Source organism: Lacerta agilis, chromosome 15 (assembly GCF_009819535.1).
Source record: "Lacerta agilis isolate rLacAgi1 chromosome 15, rLacAgi1.pri, whole genome shotgun sequence".
Lineage (NCBI taxonomy): Eukaryota > Metazoa > Chordata > Lepidosauria > Squamata > Lacertidae > Lacerta > Lacerta agilis.
This window is the reverse complement of record NC_046326.1, coordinates 20,991,409-21,016,186: the sequence shown is the minus strand read 5'-3', so window position 1 is coordinate 21,016,186 and position 24,778 is coordinate 20,991,409. Positions and strand designations below refer to the sequence as shown.

Sequence of the window (24,778 nt, the reverse complement as noted above, 5' to 3'; positions counted from 1 at the left end):
GCAAAATCTAAGGAGGAAGTGAAATCATTCTTCCCCAGTAAATTACACAACATAAGTACCTAAACAGGAATACTAGTTAGTAAACTAGAATGTTTCCACATATTAGATTTCATGGACTGCCCATTACATAGCAGTTTTATTAAGATCTCATAAATCTTAAGCATTTTGGTTTTCTTCTCACCAGACAGAACCTATACATTAGTGAAATTCCAAACTATGCTTCCCTAGAAATCATCTGGCCATTGTCCCAAAATACCTGCGAGCCCAAGGGTATATATATATGTTGCTTGATGCTTAGCAGTTTGAGGTAATTTTAATCTATTTCAGTATTTTAACTGCTGTATGTTTTAAAGTATGGTTGTGAATTTTTGTCGAGTTTCCTGTTTTATCTTTTTGTAAACCGCTTTGAGGATTTTTACAATCAAGTGATATATACATCTTATGAAACAAATAATTAAAATTATAAGTTATGCAAGTTATTTTCTTGTACCTGGAATATGTATGTATTTTTAGGTAGAGAAATTCTGTCTAGTCTATTATTTAGCTGCATCATCAAAAGTGACAATTTAAGGAAAAGTTGAATCCCATTTGATTAAAATTTTGCTTTGGCTACTCCAAACAATAACTTAAAAAAAAAAAAGATAGCCTTGCAAACCGCCTGGGAAGTAAGTTGTATGTAAATGGATTCACCCTGTTCTCCTCTCAGTTTACTGCTATATTTTATCACATAAATTGAAATGGCTATTGTGTATGCAAATAATATTAGGCACACCTGTTTCAAAAATAAAAGCAGAATGATACTGCAAGATATTTAATAGAAGTACAGTATGAACAGGAACACTATTCTATATTTGCATATTATCTAGGAACATGTAAAACATCAAATCTCAGTGTTGTCTACACTAAGTGGAAATGGCTATTCAGATTTTCTGTCAAGAGTCACACCCACTCCTACCTCAAGATGCCAAGGACTGAACTGTATGCAAAACATGTGCCCTACCACTAAGCTTCAACCCTTCTCCATCTGTCCTGGATCATCTTCACAAAACTTGGCCATTTAAAGAAGAGACAGAGACAGAGAGATCACTAGGGTTAGACGATGGACATGCAAATACTGTAATCCAAAGCCTTTCCTTCCAGATATTTCTGCTGTACCATTGCTGACAAAACCAGCTCTGAAAACTAAAATGTTCAATTCTATTCAGTTGTCAGTTCTCACTAAGTTCAGAGAAAGGTGAAAGCTCACAATGCCTTGTCTAGTCAAGCACATCCCTTTTTACACAGCTGTGCCCTAGAACAGGAGTAACTAGAACACTGCCTCCTATGAAAAAAAATACTGCTTCCTTTGAAGCAGTTTCCCCTCAAGGAAATGGTTTCACAACATCCTCCGCCCATCACATCTAATCTAACATCCATGCATTAATAGGCATGATGGATACCATAACACTCCCCGTGCTGTCAGAAACCCACAAAGCAGCTTCAACACACATGGCGTATTGCTGATAATACAACCAAATCTTCAGAATGTTTTTTTGTTTGTTTGTTATTCAGCAATGTTCTGCAGAAAAAAACTACCAATTTAACTCCCTCATTCCATTTTTTTTTAAAAAGCAATAGTAATTCAGCACAGAGATCTTTTCAGCAGTTGTGCTTTTGAGTGTCTTATGAAAAAGATCTATTGGTCTGCTTTAGAAGCATATGTCAAATTTATTAAATGAACCACAGACCATTAAAATGAAGGGAAAATAAATACATAGCATTTACTACTATTAATTTACATCCCTTGGTTAAAAAGCAGTCTTTTTGCTTTTTCTGGTAAGAATAAAAATGAGATATGCTATATCCAGGACTACTACAGAGATAAGAGATGATCTAGCATACACCTAACAGTAACTACTAAATGAATATGAAACAAATTAACCTACAGGTAAATCACAAAAGCGGTTTGGGTGGTTCCAACAAAGTAGCATAAGGATTCAGCTGAGGATTCTGCATAGCGGAGACAGTGTTGCTGTCTGCCTCTTCTGTGAGAGACATTTTTCCTGGCTGTCAAACCTTTGTTCTCAAACCGGGGCTGAGCTCAGATTTTTTGAAATATGCTTTTTAAAAAGTAGGAACTAGACTACAAAACACAACACAGTTGTGTACAACATTCTCTTCTCTGTTTAAAAACATTGTTTTCCACAAAGAATAATTTTTCACCTTTTATTATTCTGCACCAAGAAAAGCTGTTTTCTATCCCTCTTCCCACATCACACATCAGAACAAGGAAACAAAGACTTACAGAGATTACCTGGATTGAAAGAGACCAGAGAAATTAGCCAGCAATACTATTTCGGATGAAGGTCAAATGGTTTAAGAAACCAAGCCACCCCATCTGATTTTGGTGGCTCCTTAAAAATGCTCATCTGATATTCTTGAAAAGGCATTTGGTCAGTCCACTTGGGATAGGCAAAAAGAGGTGGAGTTTCTTCATACCTCCCTCCTAGCTATTATCGCAGTGAAGACTCAACACTGCTAATGGAGAGGAAGAAAACAGCATCTACGTACATCTTCAGGAAAGGACTTTAACCAGTACGAGGAAGGACAGCTTAGGTCTGAGTGTTTAGCTATTTTAGAGATAAAAAAATAAAAATATATAATTACAATAGCAGTGTGGGGGGAGTAAAAAAAATCACTGATACTACAGCCACAAATTGGGTTAAGAGTTCTTTTTTGTAGTGTTCACATCTCAATACTGTATAGGTTTATTCTCATCTCTTCAGAGAATAAATGGTATCTATATATTACAATTTACAATTTCTTCAGGTCTGCCATTCTTCTACTTATCTCTTGTTTGGAGCAAATTACTTTGCTTCCCAATAGAAACATAGGAACACACAGGCTGTCCTATGCAAAGTCAGACCACTGGTCTATCTAGCTCAGGGGTAGTCAAACTTTTTATATCTACTGCCCACTAATGCATCTTTCTTGATGGTAAAATTTTCTTACCGCCCACCAGTGCTTGATGGAAGGAGGATTCAGCTTCTGCCGTAGAATCCCCTACCGCCCACCTAGAATCCTGAAACACACACTAGTGGGCGGTAGGGACCAGGTTGACAACCCCTGAACTAGCTCGTACTGCCTACCTACACTAATTGACAGTGGCTCTCCACATTTACAGACAGGGCATTTTCAACCCTAGTTGGATATGCTGGGGATTGAATTTGAGATCTTATGTATACAACAGCTGGTGTGCTACTGAGCTATGCCCTTGCTCAAAAAAGCGTGCATGTAGTTTAAAATGATGCCTGGTGAGCCTGTAATTGTGTAGGAGTAAGAACGGAAACTAGAAGACAAAGCGAAGTACTAGAGATCCCCCACCCAAGGCCATCTGGACTCTCACTGCTTTAAGCAGAGAAGTGCACCTTGGAGGGATGAGGGGCAAGGGAGAAAAAATGCCTTGAACCTGCATCCTCAGTTCCAAGAAGTTGTACTCCCCCAAACCCTAAATGTGCAGATTTTCCACCAATCAAGGGGTTTATTTTGTTTGCAAGAAGACCTCTGGCCCACTCTTTTTAGGACTCCCCTACATACGATAAATCTCCTAGCTTGCCTACCAGTCCAGCTCACTGTCCAATCCCTGCCCTTTACTGCCTGGTCACTTTTGGCCACACTTTCAATTCTACTTTGTCTTCAACTAGATGGTTTTACTGGTTCTCAATCCTGTCTTTCTTTGGCACTTCTCTCTCATATAGACCTGTTGGCAACTTTTATGTGGTGTGCCAGTCCAGAACACTTCTATAAGCAGAATTCATTTTCTCATTAGAGCTCTAATCCTGCAAGGACTTCCAGAAGTTTACACCTGGCAACTATAAAAATAGCACCAACATTCAGGAATCCTATCCCTTCCTCCCACAAGGGAGAATGGAGGTCAGCAGGTCAGTCCAGAGAGCAGTCAGCTCACTGCTCTTCCGGAGACATAACCAATTCAGCCCAGGGGAAGGAGGGCAAGGATGGAAGGGCTGTTTTCTTTTTCTGCCCCAATAAACATAATTAGGATTGTGAGCAGTGCTGGCGGGAGAGAAATTTCTTCACGCTACACTGTCTGTTTGTGTTTGATTAATGTAAATCTTCCCAAGGCACTAACCATGCCTCAGGCAACATGATGGCTGAAGCTCTGTTAACAAGCATCCATGCAGCTGAATACAACAGAAAGAAAACACAAAGGTGGTAGTAGTAGGGGGGGAATCCTCAAGAATTTCCCCTAAAATAATCTACTGTGTGATATCACTTCATTCTCACATTACCACGAAAAACCCCCACGAAAACCCTCACATGCAAAATTAGAAACATTTACTATGCTAGTAGGAGTTTGATGCAGGCTCCTAGGATTTTGCCAAAAAAGTACCGTAGGTGCTAATCCAAAGAGTTCAATTTTTGTCCTGTTACCATGGTATCAGGACCTGATACTGTCCAGACCCCAGGGAGACTTTTTTCTGAGATTGTCTTGAGACCTCATGGAGAACCACAGTGCAACTGAGAACCCGGAGGAACCTGAAGTCAGAAGACAGCCTGAAGCTCCCCCACCTCATTGATGGCTCTACTGCCCCCACTACGCCGCTGGCAACATCGCAATCCCTGCCTTGATCCCCAATTCTCCCCTTTTACCCCATGGGCCTCAAGAGTGAAATTAGCAGTGGACCTTGTGGGCTGTCCAGAGTCACCCTACAAGTGACCATTTGGCTGCTCAAAGGCTCTGTCACCAGGGGACTCCTCAGGAAAAACAGTTTACTTCAGAGGATAGAGAAGAACCAGCCTCAAACACCAAGCAGATTACCAGGAAGAGGAGAGGCTAACAGTCTTAATAGGTCTCTGTCTCCTCCGGACCCTTACTGGATTAAAAGCTCTATACTGGGCTGCTTAAATGTCCAGCTCACTTGCTCAGCTACTGCTCCAACAATGCCCTGGATACAATGAAAATGCAAACATCCCTCTGTATAATGAATATGACTTTTTTATATGGTGCTGGAAATCTGATCTAGGAAACTTGGGTTTAAATGTCAGTTCAGTTGTAAGCCAGATGCCCTGGGCTGCAGCCTCTCCCACTAAGCCTCTATCAGCCTGCCTTTGAGGACTTCATTAAGTGGTATCCTTAGCACACGGCTGACAGGAGGTTGAAACTTCCTCATTCCTAGAACTTTCAGCTGTCCATACTTCAGGCATATTCCCATATATGACACAGATACTGTGATGAGGAACAAAAAATTTAACCAATTCTGTTCCTCATTCTTTTATTCTCATATACTGAGTAACTAGATCACTCCAGTTCCCTTAGCTGTAAACAGGTATAATGTTACTTTTGTTCAATCTGGGGATTAAATGGAACTCTTGCCAGTATTAGTGTGTCTTGATTTTTGGTGATGTAAAAAAAATCCTTATTTATTATGTATTAAGATAAATGATACCTTGCCTTTATAATGTCGAAGATAGCTAACATCCTCAAAAATGCACCACCAAACAATTAAAACAATTTAAAACCAAGAGAAAGACGCAATATGGAAAGTAATTAAAACATCAAAGTCAGCATTAAAGGACAAATAAAATAAAAAACCCACCAAGACACTCATATATCATCAAGCTCTCTGTTAAACCATTGGTATTAACCAATTTGTTGTTGTTGGGTTTTTTATTATTGTTGTTGTTATTGTTAATGGTTAATGTTCCAATTGTCATGATTTGTGCAAGGTTATAATGCAGAAAGGTGTAAAGCAAGCAGTGCTTTTAAAAATATCCTTCAGCAAAGTGAAAAGTTCTCAAAACACCACTCCCATTTACTAACTGAACCATCGCATCATCATTAGCTGGGAATAAATAATCCCAGTGACAAGTTATTTTAAAAGATTTTACAGATTCATTACTGCAGTTTCAGATCTTATGAAATGTTGACCCTACTATACCTGCTACCAACGTATATCAAAAGGGCTGTAATTCAGTGGTATAGTACATGTGTTGCATTCACAGGGTCCCATGCTCAATTCCTGGCATCTCCATACATTATGAATAATAAAACACTTATGAGCTTGCATAATAGCCACAGTGAGTAAAAAATCGAACAAACGGGGGGGGGAACCCTGCATGAATGAATACAGCCATTTCATGGGGGGTGGCGGAGGGGGGGTACATGAAGGTTGCAACAGCTGTGTAAGGCATTGTGAGAATGTGATTTTCAGCACAAGTAAAAGAACAAAGACATTTACCACACTGTAAGGAGAAATATTGCAGATATATGATAATTCAAAAAAAAATTGTTCACAGAGCTAAGAGAGGAAAATACTGACAGGGAAAACATACATGGCAAAGATAGCATTGTTTTGTGTTTTATGATACTTACCTCAGAGGGGAAAGACTGTATCTTATTTGGTATACATTTGCAATTTAGCAAGTTAAAAATAGATTACATATGGATTGCCAGATCAAAAGAAGTGTCAAAATTTTAAGATCAAAATTTTACAGATCAAAATTTTAAGGCATGAGTTGCCTTAAAATAAGACTGTTTTCCTGGAATATTTATTCAGCAAATATTTATATACCACCAACATTAAGAAATAACTATCATGGCAAACAGGATAAACAATAAAATTACGTTTATAAAACTACTACAAAATACATAACTAATCAGTAGATCAGCTTAAAACATAACTGAATCATGCCCTCAGGGAAAGCATGGGTGAAAAGATTAGTTCTACACAGGTATCTAAGTGCTACACTGTAGGTGTGTGTCTGACGAACAGTGAATTGGGAATGCATTCCAAAGAGCAGTTTCCACTATACTAAAAGCCCTGGTCTTAGGGGACATAAGTTAAACCAACTTCTCATCTTGGGAAATATCATTAAAAATCACTGATATCTTGCTTATCTTTCTGCTGTTCCTGTTATAAGGTCTTTTCATTTTCAATTTGGCCTTTGCTTTTCTTCACACCCTGTTTGCTAATAAAGGAACTCCTTTCTGTTTTAGATTACTAGAGGCACGATCCCGTGCAAGAACGAACCAAGCAAATTGGAGCTTCTTGAAACAACAGCACAAGAAGCTCTCCCGTTGCTCAGAACAAGATATGGTAAATATTTATGCAGAATTCACAGACCTTTACCCCAAATAAGGAGCCAGGCATGGGAAATGAGCAGCTTCCCAGAGCTCTACACAGCGGATATGGAGGAGTCCCCGAGGAATGAAAGCTTTATCACCAATGGAAGATGAAGTGCAGTGACTACAGTGCTGGGTCATACTAAAAAGTCTCTGGTTTCCCTTCTGCAAAGATTTGTATCAGTTCAACAGTATGCACAGCCACAGACTGTCAAGCGGTCTTGGATAAGTTCAGCCTCTCAACACATCAGAGCAAGACAAGATGTCAGCAGTAACACTTGAATAAAAGTTTAAGAATAAGAGTCTAAACATCAGCAATCAGTCCAACAGACTGAGGTGGAAAGTGCTAGCAAGAAAGGAAAAGATATGAATGTTCATATCAGCCACTTCCTGCATCTTAAGAGTAGAGGCAAGAAGGCAGTGTGTGTGTTTTAAAAGATGATTGGAGGAGGGGAGAGAATCTGCAAAACTCAAGAGAGAACTGCTACTACATCAGTCTAGATTACTAAACTAGAAACTCTCACATTTCATTTAAGAAGAGTAATTTCAAATGTTGTAGAATGCAGAGCATCTTAAGATATATTTTGGCCAAGCTAGGTGTCTACCAAGCAGTGGCAAGGTATTGTATACAACACAGCCTCCCAACTCCTCTTGCTTCTCACTAGCCTCAGATTCCTCCATCTTCTGCATTAAAAAAAGAAACACCTGTCACAGAATAAATGAACATGTGAATAAGTTGAACAGTTTCTTTTAATTCATGCAAGCTTTCAAAACCCATAATGCTCAATATAAAAAAAGTTCAGAATTTGAATCTATGGATCTTTTGGCACTGGTGAGAGGAACAAACATGAGTTACCATAGTATTCATGTTTGGAGCTGATTATTTAGAACTGGGATGGCCAACTGGATGGCTACCAAATATTTTGGACTATAACTTCCATCAACCCAAGCCAGTGGAGTTGTAGTACAAAAAATCTGGAAGGTACAACATAAGCTACCCCTGATTTAGAACAATTCCAAATTTCCTTCTGGTTGTGTCTGGTAATGAAACATTGGTGGGATGATCTAAAGTGGGAGATGGAAAGGGAATGTGACCCTGCTGAACACCATCAAGAGATGCTGGGGAAATCAATACCATTGACCATAGTATCTTCCTGAATCAGCAGGTTAGAATGGGGCTGGGAAGCATGGTGTTACAGTAGTTTCAGTCCTTCATGTCAAGTTGTTTCCACACAAGGTCACATGGCCAAATTATCAAGCAGGCTGCTAAGGCCCTGGCTTAGAGCCTTTGATTTTCATATTACAATCTACTAATTTTACAATTAAAACACCAGTTGTGCTGTTTTTGAGGAAGAATCCAGTGCTGAAGATTTTTTTATATTATTATATACACAATGTATATGCTTCGATTAGTAAAAGTGAGGAAATGTTTATTAAGCAGCCCACTTAGACTCTCAGCAATTTTCAAGTCTGAATATTGAACTAAACGATATTAATCCAGTCTAGACTGTTGCACATTATGAAACCATGCTGGGCTTGCTACTTGAAGCATTCTAACATTCATTTCAAGTTATCATACAGTGCTATGGTTTTCTTTTTCCTTTATTAAACCACTCGAGAATGTACACATCATATGCTGTTCATGATCTCTGTAAACTATTAATAGAGAGAAACTTCAGATATAAAAAAGAAAAAAGGCAGCAGCTCGAATAACATGATGAATCTTAGAGGCAACTCCAGTACAGGCTTTTTGTGAGTACAGTGGTACCCCTGGTTACGAACGGGATCCGTTCTGGAGCCCCGTTCATAACCCGTGACGTCCGTATCATGAAGCATCGCGTCTGCGCATGTGTGCGATGCGATCCGGCGCTTCTGCGCATGACGTCATTTGATGCGTCTGCGCATGCGCAAACTGCTGAACCCGGAAGTAACGTGTTCCGTTGCTTCTGGGTCGCCGCGGTGCCTAACCTGAACATATACATCCCGCAGCATACGTAACATGAGGTATGACTGTACCACTTAAAAACTACAATAAAATAAAATAAAATAGCTAACTATTAAGGCAACAACAGTGTCTATAAAAAGAACAAGTTAAAATTATAAAGATCAGAGCCAAAGTAGGCCCAGGAAAGGAATGTGATGCAGCAATTTCACTGAGGCTAAGCAGCTCTTTGGGCTCATAGGAAAGGAAAAGTGAGTGAAATAAAGAAAATGCAAGGCTCTTCCAGACAGGCTGCTGAGCTGAGAACTAAAAGCATATCAGCATTGCCTGCTCCATGCTTAATTCAATCCTTGACTATTCGTAAATAACTCCTGACTAAGGAAATATCAAACAATTTAGTAACGTAATAGAAATTTCACAAGACAGGAAGGCTAAAACAACAACTACAGACCAAGATCACGATTTCTTCTATATCACAATAGCAATCTACAGTATTGGGGGGGGGGGACAGGAAGCAAGAAGATTATAATGGCAGGAATAAAATCATCTATTGCACCTACCTAGATCAAGGTACTTGTAAAGTATTTATTCATTCAGTACTTACCAATAGTTCTGGAACAATTAGCAGGGGATATCTGCACTGGCAAAAAATATTTTAGAAGTCCCAATGGCAATCCCATGCTATCTTCAGCACCAGCCCAGAACCCTGCAGGTAACTACTGTATGGACTAACATATCCAAATCTATTTGAAATCTATACATCTGGATACTTATAAGTCTAGAACGGCACACACCCAATATCAGAAAGCAATAGGATGTATACAGAATATATAAAAAAAACAGTACCTATTTTCATTCTCCCAGCCTCTGAAAACACAAAGATCCATTGGCTAAAACAGCTTCAGATGCTCAAATCTCAATGTTGGAGACAAATGAGCAAATTTCAGCCCAGAAAGTGTATGATGCTCATAACAGACCTTCTGATTCCCACTCGCCACACATTAATCAGGGGAGGTTTTTTGTCACTGATAAAGCTATTGACTTTTTTCCACACTGATAATTTCACTCCCTTCCCCTCCAAGCCAATAAATGATCAATAGTTTTTTTCCAGGCCTTCTGGTGTCCCTTCCCAAATTTATGTTTAACAGTAACATGCACTGCTACTCAAAACAATGCTTTGCAAATAGTCCGGGGGGGGGGGGTGTTCGAACAATCATAGTGGTGAACTTTTTGTCATTACTTAATTTCTTATTTTAAATATGTTTGTTTTCCCTGAGACTCTTGAATTTAGTCTGATTGCTTACCTAATAATAGAACCAAGAACCTGCAAGGATAGACAATGAAAATTCAGCAATTCTCTGCCACTGAACTCAAATCGGCTGGTTATAATTTTAAAATTAATTCTTGGAATTATTTTGATGTGAAGAGGTGAAAAGTGTTAACTACACACTGCAGATCACCATATGAACATTCACCTTACTAAATGAGGCCATGTGTAGAAAGATTGTGAAACTTTTGTTTAAAGCCACAATGTTGATCTTCAAATCAGCAACCAATTTATGAATCTGTGAATGTCTCCCCTCTCCTGGAGATTTCTAAAATAGATTATACTGTTGCAGTACAAAGATGGGCTTGCATCTGCACTACCCTACTTAACAAAATGTGCATAACACTTACACAATTAAAAAAACAACCTCTAAGCAGTTTACAGAAAGGAAAATCAAAAATGTTCATTAAAAATACTGTCTAAATGGACTATTCTAGTCCTCCTCTAGTCCAGACTAGAGCCCCTCCCACCCCTTAAAATAAGGCATCTGGCAACAGTAGCAAGGACAACAAGCTGTGAAAATAGGGAGAACCAATCCCTGTGCCCTCGTCCCCTTTCTAGTACAGCTGGAACCCAACAGGAAGACAGGTCCTGACACCCACTGCCAGGCATGGACATTGGTAATATGGTGTCTTGTGCGAGGCCAACATTTGCTGCCCACCCCCAGCCAACACACCCCATTCCCAAAGCTGGCTAAGCAAGGCACCAGGCTTTGGGAAGGAGGCATGAGGCTCTGACATGGTCCTAGAGCCTCCCGTCTCCTTCCAAAAGCTGGTCAGGTGCTAACTAAGCTTTACAAAGGATTAAGGAGGATTCTAGGAACTTGCAGAGTCCTCACATCTCCTTCCCAAAGCCCAGCACTTACTAGGCTTTGGGAAGCAGGCAGGAAGGTACTCTCTCAGCTCAGCACTCTGTGCAGGGCAACCGGTCACACTGCCCTAAATCCACCTCTACAATAAGTTTTGCAAGGTCCACCAGGGTCTGTCTTCCTCCACTTTCTGGAGAAGAAGAAAGAAAAGGGCGGAAGAGAAAAAGAACACATCTCCCTTTTCTTATTTTTCCCATAGTTGAAGCTCTCCTCCAAAGGGTAACTCTTCCATAAAGAAAACAGAGTGAAACTCGCTTGGCTTAGTTTCCAAGCCACTCTCATGTGAGCCTGGGGAGAAAAGCCATGCATCTCTACCAATAACCAAATCAGTCCTGACAAACTGCTGATTTAGACCAAAGAGTACCTGAATACTGGTAAATAGTCATTTACACAGTCGTCTCCTCACTATCCCCAATGTCTGCAGTGTTCTCATCTTGAACAGATACTGATCGATTATAAATTTCCACTTTCCTATAACATACTTGTATGTATGTTATAAATATATGAATAATGTATATTGATCTATAGGAGAGGGAGGACAAGATCACCTAAGAACCTGCTCTAGCAGGACTATCTCTCTGGGCCTTCCAACCACCACCTGTCCTGTGTGACGGATTCTCATGACTTTATACTGTTAATACTGTTTATTGTGTTTTCTAAAAGTGTAATTTAAGGTTACCATGTCAGCCACCTTGGAAGGATTTGCATCTTGAAAAACATGATCTATATCTATATATAAATATAGAAATATAGATATAATTGTTTTTTAAAAAACACCCAGTATTAATGTGGAAAATCCAAAGCACTTTTTAATTGTGAGTACAATCCACACTGTTAATCCTAAATGAATTGTCACTAAAATCCACACCAGTTAAGTATTCAGAACCAGTTAATTCAGATCTGGAGAAATATTTTGTAGGTAAGATCTGTTCAGCACAGATTTGAATTTTTAAATAATTTTAATCAAAATGCCAAACATTAAATTATTTCAAAAAGAGAGAAGAATTATTACCGTGTCAATTTACTTCATTCAACATAAATAATTGTTCACATACTGATGAAACCTTTTCTTCACCCATGAGATGGTAACCAAGGGGTCTTTTGGTCTATTATGCTTTTTGAACACGATCAATATTTGGCAAATAAAAAATGTAAGGAGACTACTAATGCAACACGATTCTCTTCAAAGGACCAAGTCAGTGCAACATCCCTGGGAGAGCTCAACAAGACAAAGAAACTGTACATTACCATTATCTCCACCTTTCCCTACTAATCTGCTTAACAGTTACAACAATACCACCACCACCCCAATGTGTACTCAGGCACACACAATCCAGTATATGGATTGATACAGACATACTACCAACTCTGGGAAATTCCAGCTGCCAATGGTATTACCATACACAGATTCTGTTGCTATGGATCTCCCACCAAAATAAAAATGACTAACTACTGGTCCCATTAGTGGCCTTTACAACAAATTGGGAGCAGATTTCTACCTAGGAAAATCCCTGAAAAGAACAGTCCTGCTCTGACAACAAACACCAGAAGCCCAGTCGTCTCCATGGTCATTTTACCTCACTAACAGCTAGCTTTGCTGTTTTTCTTTCTTGCTTATTTCTGCTTAATCTGATCCAAGTGGTGATTTAAATAAAAAAATCTACCTCGTTCACTAATGGAATTCAGAAGCAAGATGAAGCAAGAAGGGCTTCTACAAAAGCTGCCTGCTGTACACTGCCAGGGCAGGCATGCAAAAGGCATGTTTTTACATTGATGTAAGCTTCTACGAACTTCCAGTACAATTCACTCAGCAGCTGGCCTGGAGACTAAGCACTGTTTCAGTATCTCAGGAAACACAGTGCACATCAGAAGGAACCATTTCCCTGCAATGCAAACAAATGATAGGGAGAGGGAATATTTTAGAAGTGTGTCTCAGTCATCCTGATGTTCTTGTCAATGGAATAAATAAACAAAGAACTTCCAGCAGCTATGGAACAATTGATGTCAAAAATGGGATTCTTGTCAACTGGCTGTATTCCAGAATACATCAGAGAACATCAAACTGCTTGTGACTCACAGCAACTTGTTGCAAGGTTAGTTTTCATCCTCAAAGCTTAATTATCTACTATTTTATTAGTGAATAAGGAACACTTCTAGAAGGGACATTTTCACATCATATCTATTTCTGCACCTTTGTTCAACACCTACCCACAAAGACAACTGCTAAAGGATGTCAGCCTGCAGAAAGGCCAAACAGCTCCAAAAAGCTTTCCACACTCAATGGGAGAGCTGAGTCACCACAGCTGGAAGCTCCTCTATATTTTGCCAGCATCCTATCCCCAAAAGTTGAGATACTGTTTTCTGATTTTCCCAAAGAGCACATAGAATTTCAGGGGATGTGAAAGACCATATAGGGAAATCATCAAGTAGGTATGTTTCCTTATTAACTGATAACCCTCAAGTATGAGAGAAAGGAAAATACTTAGAATTTATTATCTATAGCTAAAACTTGGGAGATTTTTTCTTGTTGTTTTCAGCAGGCTACTCGGTGTCACAAAGAGTATGGGCCACCTAATAAAAACAAATTTAAAATGGGCTAATAACTTTTGTGAACTTATTTTCAAAGCCAGACAAAAACTGTTATTACTCCTCTACAAGATTTTCTGAGAGTTCCATGGGAGCAAGATCTTGCTACAAGTAAAATGCTTGTTATCCCCAACAATAAAAGCAGGGAATGGAGTGCAGGAGACTAACTTGCAAGGGATATGGTAGCCCCTGAAACAGGTAAACCAAGACAAATTTTTCTTATGGCAAATAAGGCTTACACCACGTAGGGGCAGGGGCAAATGAAAGTGTCGTGACACCCGGGGCAGGGCGTTGCTACGTAGGGTGCATGTGCAGCGTCGCTACGTACGACACACCGTACGTAGTGACACCGCACATGCGCTGGTTTGCTGGCGGTGCCACTCCAGCACTGTACGGATGGTGCCAGGATCCCTCCGTTGCCACTACAGCCACAAACGGAGGATCCTCTACATGTAGCTATAGCGGTGACTGAGGGATCCCACCGCCGTCCGTACGGGGCTCGAGCGGTGCCAGCGGCAAACCGCTATGTACAGTGCATGCGTGCCATCACACGCATGCGCCGTACGTAGCAACGCCACACATATGCTGTACATAGTGTTTGCCACCGGCGCCGGCATCCTCTACTTGCAGCTGCAGCCACAAACGGAGGATCCTCCACATGCAGCTGCAGCGGCACAATGGCTGCTCACACCACTGCGAGCCCCCATAGGGTACCTTCTTGTCACACACCCCAGACATGACACCCGGGATGCAGCGCCCCACCCCACCCCCGTTGTGACGCCACTGCATAGGGGTAAGGGAGGGAACAGCTCTTATAATATGTTCCTAAAAATCAATGTTCACACAAGTGCATTGCCTTGCACACTAAAGTAGTTTTATGTTTATACAGAGGCATTTTTACCTCCATGTTATACTGTATTGCAGGGGTGGCCAACTCCCAAGAGACTGTGATCTACTTTCAGAATTAAAATCTGGCAGTGATCTACCCCTGTTTTTTGGGGTTCAGCTCAAAGTTGTTGTTCTTTATTGGGATGAGGAATGCCCCGTTTTTAGGAGTTTGGCTCAAAGTTGTTGAGGGTGACCTTTTTGGGGGGGCTGCCCCAATACTTTTCTTACGGGGGGACAACAGAAACTTTTAGAGATTTCTTTGGAGAGAGTTGCATAAAAGCACTCACAAATCTGTACGCTGCACAAACTCCAAAATGATGATTCTTCTGCACGGGCCCTCAGAAAAATGTCATTTTTCAGAGTTAATATCTCATTTTCAAGAGATGTTTTGCACAATGAGTAATTTGTACTGATAATGACTACAATTTTTTTAATGTCCAAATCAGAAATGAATGGAAATGACATGTACTCTACAATTAATTCATTTTTTTTGAAGTCGCCAAATATTTTTTCTAACTTCAGAATAACAGAATCAATTTCGGCCACATACCATATTTTTCGCTCCATAAGGTGCACCTGGCCGTAAGATGCAACTAGTTTTCAGAGGAGGAAAACAAGGGGAAAAAACATTCTGAATCAAATGTTGTACTAACTAAACTATTTAATAAACTACCAGTATATCAGAATAATATTTCAACAATGTAAAGTGAACAGCAGTCAACAGTGCCATTAAGAACCACCATCACTGTCATTAACAAATGAGGAGAGACTTTATCCCCTAGTAAGGGGGGGCAGACAATAAATATGTGAGCTTCCCACATCGAGTCCCTTAGCTCAGTATGGTTTGGACCTACGCAATTACTTTAATAAAGGCAAAAGAAGTGGGACTTTCTTCTTTTTTGTTCATTACAGAGAGCTCTGGGGGCTTTCATATGAGGTAGGAATGAGGGAGAAATCTGATTCAATTTCCATTTAAAGTCAAACCTACCTACCAGTAATTCATATCTTCCCCAAATGTTCATCTTGCTGCTGCTGCTGCTGCTGCTTCTGCCTCCTCCTCCTGAGTAGTAATAAATGCTACCGTACTTTCACAGAGGGAAGGCTGGGGAGTGGGGTGGGGGAGGGAGGGAGGCTTGGGAAAGAAGCTTCACACTTGCATCCTAAGCCTCTGCACTTCTGCAGGGATCGCTCTCCTGCCGTGGACGCTTGGGAGGTGCCAGCCAGCCACCTGGCACGCATGCAGAGAAAGGGGAGGCAGCTGGCTTTGTGGCTCCAAAGGGACAGGATCCGCTTACACAGGTAAGAACTCTTTGCCTTGCCATCCTGCGCAACACACACACACACACACACACACACAGAGTGTCCGTTTCGGCAAGAGCTCTCCCAGTAATTGCCCATTGTTGTTGAGATTTTGGGAGTGGGAGAAAGATAAGAGTTGGAGAGCTTTTTACAGGGGGAGAGCTTTATTCCCCTTTTAGGCTGCTGTTCACTAAGGAACCCAAGATCTACCCGCGATCTACCAGGAACTTCCTCGCGATCGACAGGTAGATCGCGATCGACCTGTTGGCCACTCCTGCTGTATTGCAAAGATGTAAAGGCTGCAATCTCAATATTTTGTTAACTTACCCGTTGCTGCTGTTACAACAAGGCAACAATAAAACATTTTCTTTTTATCCCAGAACCCTACACGACTTTCTGTATCTCATCCAATCATTCTCACGTCTACTCAAGACTGTGACATTTAATTGTAGCATGTATGACTTCAGCAACAATTTCAGCTTCACGGACATAACTCTGGATAATTTAATGCACCAATTCTACATGGGCTGAAAAACATATCAAGTCTATAAAAGCCACCCTGGGGTAATGGTTTATCAACCAGCCAATAGAAACAGAAACTACACATGTGGTACCAAATGAGATCAGATCATTACCCACAAGAGCCACTTCCCCTTTTGAAACCACAAGGACTGCAGAAGGCAAACCACAGCTTTTTTTCAGAAGCTTACAGTGGGTCCCCAGTTTGAAATGTGCAGCTATCTGTGATAAGATCCAAGGAGATTCCTTTGTCCTCTATCCCAGAATTCATGCTTACTTCCAGGAAGTAGGCAATCAATTCCCTTTACACTTCATTTTATGGATCTATTATTGTTCATTTTATGCCACAAATCAAATTGACTCAAAATGTTATATAGCACTTTCCAATATGAAGATAACTCCATCTCTCTTCCACCCACTGTCCTGTAATACAAACTTGAGGTTTACTATTCTATTCCTATTCAGCTGCACTGTAGTGATCAATGATATCACCCAGAAAGAAAAGCCATAAAAATTCTGCAGCTAAAGCCATCCTGCAGGTATAGGACAGTATACAAATTTAATCAATAATAATAATAATCCTTATTTCTGACTATTTACAAGTTCTGGAGCCTTCTGTATCTTATTCATCACTGCTTGTATGCAATTGGATTGTTAATGGCTAATACCACCCTTTCCAAGTTTCTGGTAGCATCAGTATCCTACCTTGCAAAAACAGAGCATAAATGAGTTGGCAAATATCTAGACAGCAGCAAATAAATACTTGGAATAAGCTTATGCAAATGATACCCATCCTCAGTCTTCCTCTCCCTCTCATATACAAAGAGTCTTGAATAGGATAAAATGTGCATAATAGCTATAATAAATTGAGTGACAATTTATAGAATCAGTAAGCATCAAGTGGTAAAGTACCACTTCAGTTGCAGTGTGTGGGCTTGTATATTGTATACTCATACAGAAAATGAATATGTGCCGGTGAAAAGGATATGCCAAATCCTTCTCTCTGGCATTCTTTTTCTACATGCAGGGAGCATAAATTGGTCCCTAGCACTGCAACCAGAGTATAAAGAAATCTGTATGCTCCCAAGACCTACTGCTTGTTTTAATTTTGACAGCCAAACTTGAATGAATTTGCAATCCTGCAAATTCTTTCAATTCTTATATATAGTCTCTCCAAACTTGTATCCCCCTCCTTTCCCTGCATCTGGTGCCAAAAATCAAAAGACCCTTCTTCATGCCTCCAGATTCCAATAACACTTCCTCCAGGCACCTTCTAGAATACTGGCTCATTTGAAATTCCACAAAAAAACATGCCTAAACTGCTCACAGATTACCATCAGCTTTAATTTTTCAACATTGGAAGCTATCCAAACACTATGCCATGTGACATGATAAACCATGACTATGAATAGAGAGGGTCTGAGATCAGTTTCCTACACAAACAGGAACTATTTGGCCAGACCAGGACACATCGCTACAATAAAAACTGCTTGAATAAGTGAAATTTATTTGAATCACACATTTAGTTCAGGAGTGCATCAAACTGTTCCAAGTGTACTGCCCTTGTAAAGCCACGCCTCATTCATGTGAGTACAGGCAGAAAGATAGGCAGCTCTCCCTTTGGCAGTTTATACTTGCCATTTCTTTATCCACACTGAGAGGCCCTTCTGGTTAATTCACACCTTGCACTTCATGCTACATCCCCCCAATGAGATCATTAACAGAGAAGCCATAATTTCACTGAGCTGTTTAAACAAGTTTAGAAGCTTAAAGTGCATCTCCCGAGTCAGTAAGTATATCCTGTTGCAATCCTAAAGAGGACAATGTGCTTCTAACAGAGACAGCAATACTTTGGCCATCAGTAGCTGAAGGGCACCTGACAAACATGATGATGATTTACACAAATTAAATACACAGAAACAAGGTATGAACTTGAATGAACTGTACAGATTGGGAATTTGAAATGTTTACACAACTATTCCATCCATTGGGAAACATTTCTATGCTTATTTACTGCTTTGAGTTAATTGTAGAAGTTCTTGTTGCTCTACAGAACACAAAGCTACAGATTGGAGGAGTGGAAAGTCCAATCAAGCATTGGGATAGGAAATATGCAAGTGTTTGCCAAGAAATGGTAGCTGCTTACCTTTCTAATTTCTAAACATATGCAATACATGTTTCTGCTTACCAGAAATCAGGATTGTAAAATGGCCCATTTTTTCTCCAGAACCTCTGAGATCAGGTAGGCTATAAATTGATTAAAACACACACATCTCTAGAACCAAGTTCACTAATAATATATAAATGAATTGTCTCTGAAAATGGCACCAAGTAAAGGGTACATGCATGTGGCTCAAAAGTTAAAATGTTTTGGAACAAATTTCATTTATTTACATGGTACCAGAAACTTGCTAGATGTTCCCTAAGAAAGCAAAATAAAACAAGCATGTCTTAAGATCAGACAGACTTCCATTTCCCATCTTCATTTGTTATGCCTTTGTATTCATAACATACACTAAGGAAATGCTGAATTTTAAACAGGGTGCCTTCATATAAATTTCATTTCTTCTTTTATAAGAAGAAGAAGAAGAGTTTGGATTTGATATCCCGCTTTTCACTACCCGAAGGAGTCTCAAAGCGGCTAACATTCTCCTTTCCCTTCCTCCCCCACAACAAACACTCTGTGAGGTGAGTGGGGCTGAGAGACTTCAGAGAAGTGTGACTAGCCCAAGGTCACCCAGCAGCTGCATGTGGAGGAGTGGAGACGCGAACCCGGTTCCCCAGATAACGAGTCTACAGCCCTTAACCACTACACCACACATTAAGCAATATCTTAAAGGTTTTGTCGTGGGGCTTTGTTTTTAACTTTGCATCTCCACCTTCCATAACCAGAGCTCGTTATTCCAAAACAAGTGACAAATGCGTAATTGCTTTACACACACAATTCCTCACAAAGCAAGAGGGAATGTTTCCTTAGTGTGGTGCCCTGCAGATGCTGTAGATTCCAACTCCCATCAGTCTTAGTCTATGCAGTTAATGGGCAAGAATAATGGAAGCTGGAGTCCACAATATCTGGAAGGCACCAACTGGCTGCCCCAGTGCACTGCTTTAAAGGTTAAAACCAGCACCTTGGTTGCATTAGAAAATGGTATCCCATTGAGTTCTTCTAGTACTGTTAAAATATGGCGCATATACTGAAAAAGCCTCAATACTTTTTAGTGCAGCATTCAAATATATATACCCATGCAGTACCAGCTATAGGTTTTGATTATACAAAAAGTGTGTCTCACAGTTTCAACAAAGGAATCACTACTGCCCATCTAGTTGGTTTCAACATCAGATCCATAGCATATTTTGATGATCAAAATATAGAAAGGAGTTGAAGTCTGACTAAGTTTGACTGTCTATACAAGGTTGTTAGTTGGCATATGAATCAATATGAATCAATAGTCACACCTGAGAGAATCCTGCATGGAACACCACAGGCTTTAACTGAATTCTGATTAAATGAAGCAGCTCTCACATACAAGAAATGGTAGAAATATTTGTCCCTCCAGTGTATTGGCTGTCATTGTGAAGTTCTCATTTATACCCATTCTGACTGTTATCCCATTTGAAATATAAGGTACTCCTAATTGGCTTCTTTCAGGCTTTGGCAGGATTTAAATATGATGTACTAGATGGAATGAAAATAACTTGGTATCCATTACCGCCTTGAACCTTTCAGCATTACTAATTTATGTCATAGTAAGTTCAGTGCATCCAAAGGATTACATGCATTTGGCCAGCAGTATCCCGCCTCCACCCAAGCAATTACCTTGGCACCCACAGCTTTCTTCAAAACCAGAAAAGCAAGCTCCAATTTTTGCTAGAGATAGAATAAAAGCCTGAAGAAACTGTCTAGTTCTAACCAACAACAATGATCAAAATTTCCAACTTGAAGGGGGAAAATAATAACTAAAGGAAAGCTCAGACTAAGTATATGGTCATACCAGCTAGTGCAGTTTGTATCATTTGTATCATTTCATGGGTGGAACAACTGGTTGCTTCACTTCCAGCTTCCGCTGAGGGAAAGAGAGTATCTCATTAATGAAATACTCACATTCTGTACTATTTGACACAATGTTGGAACAGAACTGGCCAGACCCTCTGTCTGGGAAGCGCGAGAGGTTGCCTCTTGAAATGGCAGTCTTTATACCTCTTTCTGACAATGGATCAAACACCCAGCTTGCCGTTTGACACAGTGGACTGTGGTGCTTAAAAAAGCAGCATAAGAATGTTCTAGGTGGCAGGACAAAAAGGCATAGCTTGTCTCTTCTTCTCAGAGAAAATCAGTGGCACTAACAGTCTGAATTATCACTGCACATTGAAACAGAATATATTTCTTTATATTCTGATGTATATACCCTCATTTAATGTGCTTCCAGATAACCTGGGAATAGGTACTTTATAGTGATAGGCAACACAAGTTTTTTAAAAAGATAACCCAATGACTGGAAATGTTTGGCAAAAAAGACTGCTACAAATATATTTTAAATGTCTAAGCACTACAAATTAGCAAATTGAGAAGTATGCACAACTTTTATATACCTACAACTTTTCAGTTAAGCAACTGCAACAAAGGATAAGGATTTCATAGAAAATGGTTGCGCTTAGCAGAACAATTCTTATTTTCCACCCATTTAGATGTCACTATTATTATGCAGGCATACGCTGAAATAAGAGGCAAATTAGTAAGAGTCAATTTTAGCATCTAGTGATGAAGGAAAACAACAATTAAGAAATCTTGTTTAAGTAATTGTGTAAATTCTCCATAAACCCTTATTTCACTCATGGTAGCAGGGATTTTAGATGCTATTATAAGAATTCACTTTAACAAAAATATGCTGGGGAGGAAGATATCAATTGCTAAACATGGGACACACTACCTTCTAATGACACACAAAAATGCACACAGTGTGCAAGGCAATGACTGGAAATGCTGCATGAAAATAAATGCAGTTAATTAGATTGACAAAAAAGGGAAGCAGGCACATCCAGATGTTTCTAGGTTGTAGCAACACAATGCACTCAAGTCATCATGATAATCTTAAACGTTTTCAAATTGCTCAGCAATGAAGGAAAAACACACTTTATTCCACTCAGCCATTTATCGCCTGCCACAAATGGCAAAACAGAGGATGTTCAAAGTCTGCGTTCAGACAGCAGACACCAAAAATATTGTTTTCTATATTTGTTATGTAACTGCCAAGACCATGGCCATGAAAATCCGTATGTTGACTGTCAACTCAGTGGAAACCAAGAATGGCCCCAGAAGTCATTAAGACTTCGCATTTATTTGGTATGGGCTTTTAAAAAAAGGTGAGAAATTTAAAAAGGAGCAAGAAAAGATCATTACAGCGATACTCACTGAGGGTAATACCCTGTTTCTCCTAAAATAAGACATAGCCATAAAATAAGCCATAGCAGGATTTCTATGCATTTGCGAAATATAAGCCGTTCCCCAAAAATAAGCCATACCCCAAAAATAAGCCATAGTGACGTGGTACCTCCCATTAAAACAGCCTGGAGAGGCGTGGCTATGCAGCGTACCGATGCGACACGGTTAAAATAAGACATCCCCTGAAAACAAGCCATACTGTGTTTTGTTGAGCGAAAAAAAAATATAAGACGGTGTCTTATTTTAGGAGAAACACGGTAGGTGTGCTGATTTCATACTCTTGAGGAACAGGGCAAACAAAATTTGTTAAATATAACTCATGATACAGTAAGATTAAACTACAATGAAAGATTTAAACTACAGAATAGTCTTCTGTAACATTTAAAGAGATAAGGAGAGATGTTAAGCTCCCTTTAAAGAAACATACTACAAAGATGAACAAAACAGAGGGATACTATAGTTCAGTATATGGACAGAAGATACAGTATATTGTGATAAAAAAATAATGACTAAGCTCTAAGCAGATACAGTATATGAAAACTGAAAGTGTGAAGCAGTCAGTTCCGAAACACATTCTAAACAGTTCAACCCCTACCCCAAGTTTCTTTACTACACACACACACACACACTGTTTTCAAACCCTGCCATATACTGTAGTTTTAAGAAGGCCCTTAAGGCAGCTAATATATATATAAATATTAACACAAAGATTTAACAATAATTCAGTTAATCAAAACAAAACCTGTAAAGCTATACATTTTTTTTTAAAGAGCCATTAAGCTATACATTAAAAAACAGCCTGTGGGTACCAGTAGTTTAATTCCCAACTTGACTAAATTGCATTGGTTTCACCTTCCAATATACCAGTATTGCTGAAATAAAAAGGTCTTACTCTTAACTACTTTCCAGAAGATGATGACAAAACTAGTCCTAGAGACAGAATTCTGAAAAAGTGTTACTTCAATGAAAGTCCTGATTACTCGGATTCACATACAGATACCAAAAAAACCTGACCTAAGCAAAGTCTCTTTGGATGATCTTAGCATATAGGAAGCATGATCATTATAAGGCAAAAATCACTCCCATAAATGAGATTAACTAGAAAAGCTGCAAGTAGAAGAATGGGCAGGTTCAGTTCTGGTCACAAGAGCATCAACACTGGTAATCAGATCTGAAGCCAATAGGAAATAAAAGTTACTGTTGACATACAGATCTAGACCTTGATCTGCAACCTGTCCTGCAAGCATAACCTGTGTTTGTTTGTTTTTATTTAAAAAAAAAGCGGAGAGAAAAGCTATATCCTGCTTAATCCAACACAGACTGAAGAAATTAGCACTATGTAAGAAATAAATTTCAAAGAGAATGAGAGTCCTCCTAGTTCAGGCCAAGAGTCCATAAGCAAGACATGGTGGAATTAGCCCTCTCTCACCAGCTCATCTCTAGAACTTCAAGAGTAATTGGTAAGAAATCAGTCTATGAGTGAAGACTGATGTCCATGACAAACCAAGGCCAGGTTGGATACATTTCAAGTCAACAACATTGCAAAGCACCATGCTTGATGCTGACTTTTAGGAATAACAGAACTGTTCATTTCTTTTTCTTAAATAATAATAATAAAGCTGGGGGGGGGAATCATTTATTTGTCTCCTACCAAAATAAAGCATAGGACAGTCACCAAGTCATTATTTATCTGGTGTTTTCTGAGCAGAGGAAACGACTGAGCAGACATATACTCATGCAGCATCATGTTCAGAGTCAAAACTTAGGAAAGTGAGAGTAGGAACGTGAAAACAATTACCTTATCACCATTAGAAAAGGAATTGCTCAAGGACAGAGGTCAAGCAGGGTGGCATAAAAAGTCTAACATTCCTGTCATAAAGCACACCTGGGCTGAAGACAGAAAACTAGCTTTCACCACCATTAGGAAGTAGTTGCTAATACTGTAAGTTGAATGTGTACATTAAAAAGACAAGGAATATAAAAAGATATTATGTCAATTTTTATGGTTATTTTAATACAATGATAAAAAGAATACCTTGTTTCAGCAACCAACCATCTGTACTATAACTGCTCACCCGCAGCCTATTTTTTTGCTATTCAGATCAGTTACTAGCTGACTAAAACCTGTTTGATAACATGAAATAAATGAATGGCCTAATAGAACTTCCAGTAAGCTACTGAAACAAAACACTTACACTCTTATTTTTTAAGCTCGAAAAAGATTTGTAGGAAGATAATTAGAGCTTGAAGCACATGCTCTGTACAAGAAAATCCAAAGCATTCTTCCTATTTTTCTGGAAGAATGATTCAAACAAGAAAATGCATTCAAAATCCAATTATGCATTTAAACTGAGTCTGCTGCTGCTTTTAAAGAAAAGGTTCAGCATTTTAGAAGCATAAATAAGCAGCATGTTTAGCAGTTCTGTAGCAAGCTCTGGAACCCAGAAAATTGTCTGAGATAATCAACAGAGCTGGGTTATGTGCCTGTTGACTCCATGACTCATCTACAAAATAAACTCTTCAGGACTGCTGCAGCAGTCACAAGGCCAAACTTCTTGTAATGCCTATGTTATTGGGTGATAAAGTACAAACTAACACTATTCCTATCCAGAAGAGTAACAGATACTTGCCAAAGAAAAAGCAGCTGTCAAGTTCATTCCCCGCATCCTTTTCTTTGATTATGCATCCAAACTCCAAAATACGAAGTCATGGCTGTTTCCAATGTTTTGTTTTTTAATTTAGTACTTAATGAGGAGGAAGCAGACTTTAATAATAAAATCACCTCT

General features: G+C 39.4%; 1 protein-coding gene across 3 annotated transcripts in view; it reads right to left on the bottom strand.

Moving 5' to 3' along the window:
• ARHGEF12 (Rho guanine nucleotide exchange factor 12) overlaps nucleotides 1-24,778 on the bottom strand; it is an 82,208-nt gene that overhangs the window by 55,818 nt on the left and 1,612 nt on the right. The gene's annotated exons all lie outside the window — the stretch shown is intronic.